An 11,684-nucleotide genomic window follows, 5' to 3' on the forward strand; every position below is an offset into this window, starting at 1 on the left:
TTCTTTCTTTCTTTCTTTCTTTCGACAGGCAGAGTGGACCGTGAGAGAGAGGGACGGAGAGAAAGATCTTCCTTTTCCATTGGTTCACCCCACAATGGCCGCTGCGGTCGGCACACTGCGCTGATCTGAAGCCAGGAGCCAGGTGCTTCCTCCTGGTCTCCCACACGGGTGCAGGGCCCAAGCACCTGGGCCATCCTCCACTGCACTCCCGGGCCACAGCAGAGAGCTGGACTGGAAGAGGAGCAACCGGGACAGAACCCGGCACCCCAACCGGGACTAGAACCCAGTGTGCTGGCGCCGCAGGTGGAGGATTAGTGAGCCTAGTGAGCCATGGCGCCAGCCTCATTGCAGGCATTTGAGGAGTGACCCAGTGGGTGGGAGCTCCCTCTGTCTGTCTGCCTCTCAAATAGATACAATTGCTCAAAAGTAAAAAGAGAGTGTCTCCTGATGGGCATCGGAGGTGGGGAGGGGGACACAGACGGCAAAGCCATCGGGTCTGGGCTGGCTTTGCTGGGGCTACAGGTATGTAGCGTCTGCTCTGTCCCATGGGCTATGCACTAGCTCAGGCCTCTCAGACCAACATCCTAAGGTAAACTGTAAACTGTAAACCTGTTTTACAGATGGGCAAATCAAGGCTCAGAGGGCTCCCAGAGCTCCCAGAAAGGGGAAGCAGGCTGCGAGCGCAGGCAGGTCTGGGCCCAGAGCCAGGTTCTGATCATAGCCTCCCCTCCCCACCCTCCACCCTAAGGGGGCTCCCAGGTCCAACGGAGGGCGAGAGAGGTGGAAGGCGCACACAGGTGCAGCAGCATCAAGTCAGGGACGGAGCTGTGTCTGGGGACAGAGCAGAGGGAGGAGTTAACAGCCCTGGGCCAAGGTGTGCAGGTGGCAGGGGAGACCTTGTGGACGTGACCCTGGGCTGGGCCCTGGAGGATGGGTAGGTCTCCCCAGGCAGAGGATCAGCCTGCAAGGAGCACAGGCCCTGAGGGGCATGAAGAAGGGGACTTGTGTTTGCTACCATGGGACAGGGAGCAGGGAGGAGGGGCCCAGGCAGGGGCAGGATGAGCCCGGAACAGCTAATGGTGATGCACCTCCAAGCCAGGCTGAGCTCAGATTTCTGCTACAGACTATAGGGAGCCAAAGATGGTTCATGAGCAGGAGTGAGGTGGGGGTGGGGATGACAGACACAGGTGACGCAGGTCTGGTGACCAGGGAGGTTGCATCCATCAGAGAGCCTTGGCCCCAGGCCGTGGCACACAGAGGGGACCCAGGGGCCTCAGGTGTTGAGAGGAGCAGCGGGGGATATTAGCAACCTGGCAAAAATAGCCCCAAGCCTCCACAAGTCTTTATCCCAAGACTCTATGTGGCTTTGCTGCCCCTCCCAGCTAACGTCTGTCTCCTCCTTCTTCTCCCCTACCCCTCCCATTGGAGCAGCTTGGACCCATTGCCCAGAAAGAGCCCAAAGTGTGTGTGCTCTGAGCTACTTGCGCCTCAGTTTCCCCATGCATAAAGGGGTCGTCATCACCATAAAGCAGGCCTAGGACGTACTGCAAGGGTAGGATGAGCGAGGGTGTACACCGTGCCAAGAGCAGGCCTGACCCACCACCCGTCTTTTTCCCTGTGCCCAAGTCCTCCCTCACCCCTGCAGGATGGGGGACAGGCAGGCAGGAGAGCTACAGCAGATGCCTGGCCACCACCCGCCTCTCCCTGGGGACGGGAGTGTGCGGTGACTCTGGCAGGAGGTCACCTCCCATGAGCCCACCTCACCCCTGCAGGGCCTGGGCTGCAAGTGCAGGTGGGAGCTCGAAGGTCCCCACGTGGTGCAGGTGCTGGCTTCCTGCTCTCCCATGGGCTCCAGAGCTGGGGAGGCTGGGGATGGGGGAGGAGCCTGCTGGCCCTTGGGTGGCTCTGGGTGCATGTCTACTGCTCTCAGGACCTGTGCCCTCATCTTCATGGGGGATACAAGAACTCCACCTCTAGGCTTTGCAAGGTGGGAGGTGGGTGCTGACTGTGACCCTGAACTTGAGTGGAGCAAGTACCCATATCTTAGAATTCCTCTTCTCAAACTCACACCTCCCCAGAGTTAAGAGTCACATGGGGGCTTTGTTAAAATTGTAAGTTCTGTGGATGCACCCGCAAAATTCTGATGCTGTGGCTATCAGGGGGAGTCCTGGAATGTGTTAAGAACTCTGGTGATGAAGAAACTGGAGTGGATGGACTGTGATTGCGCATTTTAGCCACTCGATGGAGCCACGGGCCTAGAGATTGGTCTGACTCGGGCGGCTCCGAAGGCTGAGGCTGTGCCTCTGAGAGTGGCCACCAGATGGCGCGGCCCGCCTGACCAAGGAGCCGCTGGTGCGCTGTGGGAGGGGGCAAGAGGAGCCTGGCCTTGGGGTCCAGTGGTGGGTGGGATCCAGTGGTGGGAGAGCCCTTCTGTGCCGGGGGGGGGGGGGTCCTGAGCCCCAGGGACTTCGCTTCAGGAGAGGTCCAGCTCCGCTTCAGGGTGCAGGCATCCAGCTCTGTCTCCATCAGAGCTCCGTCTGCCTGTGGCCTTGGCATTCACACCCAGGAGATGCTCAACCAAGACTCTGAGTGGCTTGGACAGAAACACACACACACAGATAATATAATACACACACATGCACACACAACACACACACATACACACACATACAGACAGATGATACAACATATACACACACAACACATACACATATGTATGCACACATAACAAAATATACACACACGTGTGTGTGCACGTAACACATATACACACGTACACACAACATACACATGCATATGCACACACATGAGCATCCATATAACATGCACAACATACACATATGCATGTGTATCCACACATAACACACATGTCACATGCCACATGCCACAGCCGTGAACACGTACGCATATACCTGCATGTGCACACACACACACACATGCCTGCTTGGTGAGTCCTGCAGCGGTCAGCTTACTGTAAAGACAATGGTCAGCTACTAAGTGCCTCCCGCGTGCTGGCCAGGCCCTGTGTGAGATGTTTGACGGGCACCTGTGTGAGATGTTTGACCAGCACCTGCAGTCTCCCTGCTGGCCACTGTGGTTGTTGGAGAAATACAGGGCGCCAGGTCCCTGCGGCAGGGTCACCGGGCTCACGCAGTCAGTGAGCCTCAGTCCAGAATCAAGGAGGACTTCCTGGAGGCGAGGTTCAGGCTGGCATGGAAAGGTGGACAGGGGCTGGAGAACATGGCTGAGCAAGGAGCAGCCAGCGTACTGAGGCTGGCGGGGCAGTGGTGGTGGCGGGAGCTACAGAGCTGCTGGGCAGGACAGGAGACTGCAGTGGGGCAGGGAGGGAGCTGGACAGACGGGGGACCCCGCGGCAGGGGCCGCAGCCACGCACTCAGGCTCAAGTGCTTCGCTTGTCTGCTGTGTGTCCTTCTCAAGCGGCTTAACCTCTCTGGGCTCTCCCTTCCTGCCCAGTGCATAGCCCGGGGGACTCCAGCATTTACCGGGAGTGTGCGGGGTCTGTGCATGGGGGCCTGCCCCAGTCCCCGCCCAGCATGAGCCCCAGGAGTGGCTGGCTTCTTCCCTTCATATCCGGTGTGCCTTAGTCTCCCCGTCTGCCGGGGAGTGATGGTGTACGTGCTGCTTACGCAGTGTCTCTGGCCCTGGGGAGACACGGGGCTGGCCCAGTGGTGACGTCATCCCCGCTGCACCTCTGTCTTTAGCCCTACAAGTGGAGCGGGTGTTGGGCCTGGTGGTTAAACCTCCGTGGCCGGTGCTGGAGTCCCTGGGTTCCGACTGCTGACCCAGCAGCTTCCTGCAGATCCCGGGGGGAAGCAGTGGGGGCTGCCATGGTGGGGGCCTGGTAATCCATGCAGGACCTGGCCTGAGTTCCTGGCTCCTGGCTGCAGCCACAGCACAGCTCCAGGCAGCCACTGTGCCTGTCTGGGGAACGAACTAGAAGATGGAATGCCGTTCTCTCTCTCTCTCTCTCTCTCTCTCTCTCTCTCTCTCTCTCTCTCCCCCTCTCAAATAAACTAATTTTCAAATTTGTGAATGATTATAACAGGGCTGCTGGCCATTGCACCTCTGACCTCCATGGCTGCTGGTGCCCGGCGGGCAGTCTGCCCCCACCCCCACCCGGCTTTACCTCCATGAAACAGGGAGCTCCACTGGGTCCGCCACTCAGATCCCGCAGCCCTGGCTCACTCATGGCTCTCGCGTTAGCAGCCCCTACCTTGTGCACCACACAGGCCTGGAGAACCCAGGTCCCCAGCACCACCCCATCCAGAGGAGCAACTGCTCCTGTCCCCTCGTCCTGCTCCTGGGCTGCGATGCCGGGCAGTGAGCAGGGGGCTGGCTAGGGTGCTCCCCGGGGTCAGGTTGGGAAGGGAGCAAGATGAGGCCTCGGGAGAAGCCAGGCCACCCCCAGGCTGTGTTAAGGAAGGCCAAGCCCCATGTCGCAAGGAAACACCTTCAGAGTGTCCCCCCTGGGAAGGCAGGTGCAGCCTTGACTTTGTTGCCCCAGCCAGCCGCAGGCGGTGTCCACTCTTCCCGGCAGGGCAGGGCCGTGGCCCCCGGGGGAGGCAGGGTTCCTCTGCCCCTGCCACTCTCCAAGGGCTGACACCAGCCGCCCACGTGGCATGCCAGCTCCTGGAGAGACAACTCTTGGGGGAGGGGCGTCAGGACCCCTGGGGGTGCTCCCCAAAACCTCCCAAGCGGAGGGAGGGAGCCTGGCGTGCGCTGTGGACACACCCAGCGCAGGGAGCTCACCGCGCAACCCAGGTCCCTGGGGCTGCGCACACAGCGGCCGGAAGGTGGACCCTGCCTCACTGCCACCTTGGTGCCCATGAGGAGCCCATGAAGGAAGGCCATGAGGGCCTTCCTCGGCCCTCTCCTCTTCCTCACGGCGCCGACAGTGGAGGAGGAGGCGCCCTCAGAGAACGGAAGCGATGGATTCCCCGCCTGGCTTGGTGGTGTGCTACCCGGCAGGCCAGGACCGGCAGCAGCGGCAGCTGACTCACCTTCCTCACCCTCTCTGGCCCCGGGGTGCTGGGACCTGCCCTGGGCGAGCTCGCTGGGGGCCTCTCCTAGCCCTCACGGCTGCTCCTTGCTGTGCTTTTAGGTATAAAAACCAGAACTGTTACTCAGATTAGAGCAAGGGCAGCTAGGGCTCATGGAACTGGAAAATCCAGCAAGGACACTTTCAGGTAAGGCTGGATCCAGGGTCCGGGCATCCCCAGGGCTGTGTCTTCGGCTCCACTCACAGGCAGCTGTCACACCATGCTCCCGTCCACGGAGGCAGAACCTGTCAGCAGACCCTGGTGCCCACCCCGGGACACAGTGTCAGGGTGTGGAGGGTGCAAGGCTCCCACTGGCCTGGATCACACACATGGGACGGCAGTGTGTCCACCTGGGGGACACCGAGCATCCACAACAGAACAGGCAAAGGTGGTGGAGCCGCCTGGCACAGTGGCCTGCCCTGGCCACCCCAGCCAGAGGTACAGTGGGTTGGGGCGGAGCCTCAGGGCAGGCGGTCACCCAGGGACAAAAGCCAGGATCTTCCCACAGACGTGAGGCCCTGGTGTCCCCCCATGCCACCCGATGGCGTCGTGCCTATGTTCCCTGAGGTCCCTGGGGAAGCAGAAGTCTGGGCTACTTTATGGCCCTCTAGGGCTCCATGCCTTCTCTCTGCTGCTGAAAGTCCCACCTAGAGTCTACCCAGGTTCCTCTCGCTGCAGCTACAAATGGACAACCCTGCGCTGAGACTCTCCAAAGTCTCCTGTGGTCTTGGCCTCTCTCTGCCTCCCTGGGGCAGACAGGAAAGCTCTCAGGCGGAGTCTGTGCTGTTCCTGAGCTGGGAGAGCCCCTGAGGACCAAGGCAGCCGACCCACCGCCTGCCCAGCTCAGCTGGACACCGGTGCTGCTGCTGCTGCTTGGATGCTGCCACGGGGCTTCCCCCCACCTCGAGGCCCACACCTCCTTCCCCACCTCCGCAAACAGGACTGCTCTCCCCTCTCCCGGCATCCAGGGCAAAAGCACTCTCGCATTCAAGCACTGACTCCCTCCATCAGTGTTTGTTGAGCACCTGCCGCGTGCAATCCCCTGTTGTAGGAGCAGAGACGCAGCCAGCACCCCAGCGAGTCGGTAAAGGAGATACAGAAGGAACAAGTCACACAGGGACAAAGTGTTTAAGCGGATGGCCAGTCAAGGACGGCTTCACGGAGGAGGTGGCAGGTGCGCTGAGAGCCACGAGATGGGAAGGGGGCAGGTGTTTGGCCAAGCACTGAGGACATCCTTAGTGCTTGGGACATCCGCACCCCATATCAGAGTGCCTGGGTTCAAGTCAGCTCCACTCTGAGTCCAGGTTCCTGCGTGTGTGTGCATGCTGGGAGGCAGCAGCGGGTGGCTGTGGCACTTGGGTCCCCGCCACCCATGTGAGAAGCCTGGACTGAGTTCTTGGCTCTTGGTTTTGGCCCAGCCCAGGGCCAGCTGTTGCGTGTATGTTTGGGGAGTGAACCAGCAAATGAGAAGTCTCTCAGTCTCTCCACCTACATCTCTTGCTCACTCTCCCTGCCTTCCAAATAAATAAAATAATAAAAATTTTAAAAATGAAATAAGGGGCCGGTGCTGTGGCACAGTAGGTTAAGCATCCGCCTGCAGCACTGACGTTCCATATGGGCACCGGTTCGAGTCCCAGCTGCTCCACTTCTGATCCAGCTCTCTGCTATGGCCTGGGAAAGCAGTGGAAGATGGCTCTGGTGCTTGGGCCCCTGCACCTGTGTGGGAGACTCAAAAGAATTTCTTGGCTCCTGGCTTGGGAACAGCTCAGCTGCAGCCATCTGGGGAATGAACCAGCGGATGGAAGACCTCTCTCTGTGTCTGTAACTCTCTGGAGTAAATAAATAAGTCTTTTCTAAAAAATGGAATGAAAGACAGTAAGGCTTGCGGGACTAAGGAGCCGCGAGTGCAAGTCAAGCAGGAGTGGCCGTGTCCGCAGGCTCTCAGCGCACTCTGATGCAGCTGGGAGTCTGAGAAGCTGGGGAGGTAGAGGCAAGGCCTGAGAAAGAAACTGGGGGAATCTCAGGCCTTCAGCTCTGCAAAGGCGCAGCTGCCCCGAGGGGAGCTCTAGAGTGAGACTGCCCCCGGAGGAGGCCCAGTGGGTCGGCCAGGCCCCGGTGCCCACCTCACGATGGTACCTGGGGTGTGACCCGAAGGTCAAGGGTGTCTGTGCAAAGCCCAGGGCCCCACAGCTGCAAGCTGCCAGCTCAGCCCTGCTTTCTCGAAAGAAGTTTCTAGAAGCTGCCATCTCTCAGGAGCAGAGGACGCCGGTGTGGCTGAGTTTACAGAGCCGGGCCCAGAGTGCTGGGGAGGACGTCAGAGCTGGGTCCCCCAAAACTCCCCCCACTGCCCAATGCCCTCCACCTCCCAGCCTCACCTCACACTGCCCCACCCGGGGCTCCTGTGCCCCAGCCAACCTGCAGCCCAGGGAGAGAGAATGGAGTGAGTGTGTTTATTTTCTGGTGCCTGTGGGCCGTCCCCTCGCCCCAGGAACCCGGGGACCTGCAGACCCCCTGCCAGCCCCACAACTCCAGGCCTAGGAGCCTGCCAGCTACCACTCGGCTTCGGGGGCCCCACACCCACACACCCTGGATTAATCCCCTTCTCAGTAAGCTGTGCTGCACTCGGGCTTATCCATGCGGCCATCTGCTCTGGGCTGGGCAAGGAGGGGCCGGGCCTTCGGAGCCTCTGCACAGACCAATCCACGGGCCTGAGCCAGGGCTGGGGCACGGGGCACCCTGCAAGAACCCCGTGGCTGCCTGGGGTGCCCAGGGCTCCAGCCAGAGCCCCGCCTCCGCTCCTCAAGTGCTGTGAGTCCCCGCCCACTCCTGGGCCCGTGGGACAGGGAGGCAGAGACAAGACCAGGAGGACGGGACCCCAGGCTGAGGGTCTCACTGGCCCAACTTCTCAACAGGTGCCTCTCGCTGTGGGAGCCTTGTAGGCTACAGATGCAAACAGATGGAAGCCAGAACAAAAGGAAACTGAACTCTGGGTTGCAGAAGGGGACTTATTAGTCCCCAAGTTGGAATGTCCAAGACACATCTGGCTCTGGGTGTGTCGCAGAGGGGAGAGAGACCCCCGGGCTGGCTCAGTCCAGGCTCCTGCCTCCACAGGCGAAAGAATTCTAGAAGACACAGGTAAAGGGAACTAGGAAGGCAAGATTGATTGAAACGCAACAGATAGTACACACCCAGGCGGGAGTGTGGGCACCCTCAGGGCTCCGACAAGATTTGGGGTGTGGGGCCATGGAGTGGCAGAGCAGGTAAAGCCATTGCCTGGATGCCGGCATCCCACGTGGGTGCTGATTCAAGTCCAGGCTGCTCCACTTCCGATCCAGGTCCCTGCTATGGCCTGGGAAAGCAGAGGAAGATGGCCCAAGTGCTTGGGCCCCTGCACCTGCATGAGAGGCCCGAAAGAAGCTCCTGGCTCCTGGCTTCAGATCGGCCCAGCTCTGGCCATTGCAGCCATCTGGGAAGTGAGCCAGCAAATGGAAGACCCCCCCGCCACATCCCGCTCTATCTTTTGAATAAATAAGTAATAAACTCTGACTTGTGAATAAATAAGTAAATCTTTAAAAAAAAGACATTCAACATCATGAGTCATTAGGAAAGTGTATATTTAAAAACAGATTTGGGGTGATGATCAAGGCAGGACCTAATTGGATATTCAAAGGAGATGGAGTTAGGGGCGGGGCTTCAGGGTATGCCGTGATCTCTATTGGTATTACGGTGTTTGGTGCATGATGGGAAATGGGCTCAGGCGCATGATGGGGCGTGGAGCAGTGCTGGGTTGGCCCAGAAGGGGGTGGTGTTGGCTAGTGCGTGAGTGTGCACAGCCAGGGTACCGGCAGGCCTCAGGCCCCCCTCCCTCCTGCCCCTGCACCAGGCAGGGCTGGATTCTGGGCTCTGCTGGCTTTGCTGTGGCTGCAGGCTCCAAGGGCCCCTGTCTCTCAGGGGTACCCCCTCTTACGTCCCATCGGCTCCATTTACAGCTGAATGTCTAAGTGCCGGCCCGGCCCGTGCACCTGCCACAAGGCTGCTCCCCAGGTTGGGGCTCCCAGCTCCAGGGAGCTCACAAGCCCCTCTCGGACTGCCGTGCCCCCGCGTGTTCAGACCTGCCAGGCTGGGGTCACGGGGCCACTGTGCAGCCGCCAGGGAGGCCGCGTCCATAGACCCCACAGACCTAGAGTTGGACAAAAGCGGGTCCCCAGAAGAAAAATGAGGGACACCTATGGAAAGCAGGAAACGGTGCTTGGGCTGGCACAGGCAGCCCCGTCTTCTCACCCACAGCGTCTTGCATGTCGCTTCTGTCTCTTCTCCAACACAAACCCCTTCTCCAGGCTGCTGTTCCTGGAGCCGAGTTCACTGCAGCTTTCCTGAGCAAACGCTCGCCACACCACGATCCCCTCCGGCTGCAGCCAGTGTGACCTCATAGCTCTGCCCTAACACAGCGCCACGCACCGCCACTGAGTGGCTCAGAGTCGCAGGAATCCAATGTCTCATCGTTCCGGAAGCTGCAAGTCCAAAGCCACAGTGACCGCAGGGCATGCCCCCTCTGGAGCCTCGGGGGAAGCATCCCGCCTTGCCCGCTCTGGCCTCTGGTGTCTCGGAGCCGGGTCGCTCCCACCTCTGCCTCTGCGGGGTCACAGGTGGCCACTCTACAGCCCTTGTACATGTCCATCGGGCCTGGCTGGAAGACGCTGAGGCGTGTCCCCAGTTCTCAGTGGCGGATGACGAGAGGGTCTGGTTTCCACTTGAGAATCAGCAGAGGGTCTCCTGGCCTTCATCCCATGGCTTTGCCAGGTCAACCCGGGACGCTGGGGATTGCTCACCCAGGCAGGGGCAGGGCGATCTGAGATGCGCACAGGAGCCTGGGGCTGTGCCTCACCCAGGAACCCAGTATTGCTAGAGCGACAGCTGACCCCTGCTGCCGCTACGCCACTACGCCGCGCACAGAAGCCGCCCTCTCGCTGCAGCTGTTCTTGTCTCCAAACGGGCCTCAAGCGCCTACCTTAGACGCCAATGACCTTGGAATGCCCGCAATGACAATGGCAGTGAAGAGGGGCAGCAAAGCTCCCTGCTGCCAGAGGAGCCCCAAAGCTATGTTGCTTGGCCCCCAACATCTTACTAAGGCTTTCCAGGAGAGGTTAACACCCAGGCTGGGCAAGCAAGGGAAACAAGCGGAAGTGAGTGAAGTGAGTCCCATGCAAGGCAATAGAGAGTGGTGAGGACTGCGGCTAGACAAAGCACACGCCTCACCCCCCCCGGGGGCAGCCACTGCTCAGCTTCAGCTGTGTGCTGGCCAAACTGGCCCCAGGCTCGCCAGAGCTTCGGGAATGTCTCAAAGAAAACCAGAAAGTCGGATTTTTACTTGAAGTTTCCTAAATTTCAAAATGCTGTTCAGGCCGGATTCAGCCGCAGGCCACATGTTTGCAACCCCTGCTTGACTGAGACAAGTTTTTCCATTCTCACTCCTGGCTCTCGGCGCTCCAGCTTGGCTCTCCGACTATCCACAGGACCTGGGCCCCAGCCAAATGGGCCTGGGCCAGCAGGCAGCCCCTCCCCCAGCTGACCTCAGGCCTGCCCTCCCCAAAATGGGCCGAGGCGTCCCCTTGGGGCTACTCCCTCCCCCGGGGGCCAGGTTCTTCCCTGGAGGAGGCGTCCAGCCGGCCCAGGCAAGCCTGTGCATGTCCGAAGCGCAGGGACCCCCAAGCGGCAGAGGCTTTTCCAGGCCTCCCGATCAAGTCCAGGTGCATCACTGTGATGATATCCATGGACAGCTTGCTCCTCACCCTCCCTGCCCATGACCTTGACCCCTGCTGACCCTTCCAGCCCCACCCTTCTCAGGCCCAGGGGACATCCTTGTGTCTAGGCCTTTGTGTGGTTCCCCAGATCCTGCTTGAACCCCACCCCCACAACCACCCACCTAGCACTCACCTCTTTAGCTCTTCAGGTCTCAGCTGGGAAGTCACTTCTTCCAGGAAGCCCTCCCGAGTTGCCCATCACAGTTTTCCCATATTTAATTATCCTTCCTGATGGAGTGAACACACACACACACACACACGTGAATGCATACACACACCCACACACATGCACACACACACACCCTTTTCCCCTTTTCCGCAGAGTGTGGGTTTGAAAGAGGCAGTAAATACTGAGACAGTGTATGTGTGCACAAAGATAATGCAGGCTGGACTGGAGCTGAGCTAACCTGAACGACACCCTCAGCCATGAATCAGAGCCACGGGACCCACACTTGGCCCCCTTCCGGCTCCCATGTAAATCTGACCCCAGGCACGTGGCCCTGACTGGTTGGAACCTGAAGATGGCCCCTTGAGACTCCAAACTCTCTCCAGCTCAGCTCACCACCTGCGGAGCGGAGAAAGGGCCATCTGCAGACCCTGGGACCTGGGACCTGGGACCCTGACCCTTATTTTCACCTTTGGAAGCCCTGGCCTGCCAGTCTGTTGGGGGGTCTGGCACTTGGAGCCCCAGCCAGGAGCCTAGTAGGATGAGCGCCTGCTACCTGCCACCATCCCCTGGGGTCCCTGTTTGGTCTGCTGGCCTCAGGAGCAGCGGATCAGGCTTGGCTGATAACGAGGGAGGGGGCATTTCTTCCTGGGGACA

The sequence above is a fragment of the Lepus europaeus genome, chromosome 19 (assembly GCF_033115175.1).
Source record: "Lepus europaeus isolate LE1 chromosome 19, mLepTim1.pri, whole genome shotgun sequence".
Classification (NCBI taxonomy): Eukaryota; Metazoa; Chordata; class Mammalia; order Lagomorpha; family Leporidae; genus Lepus; species Lepus europaeus.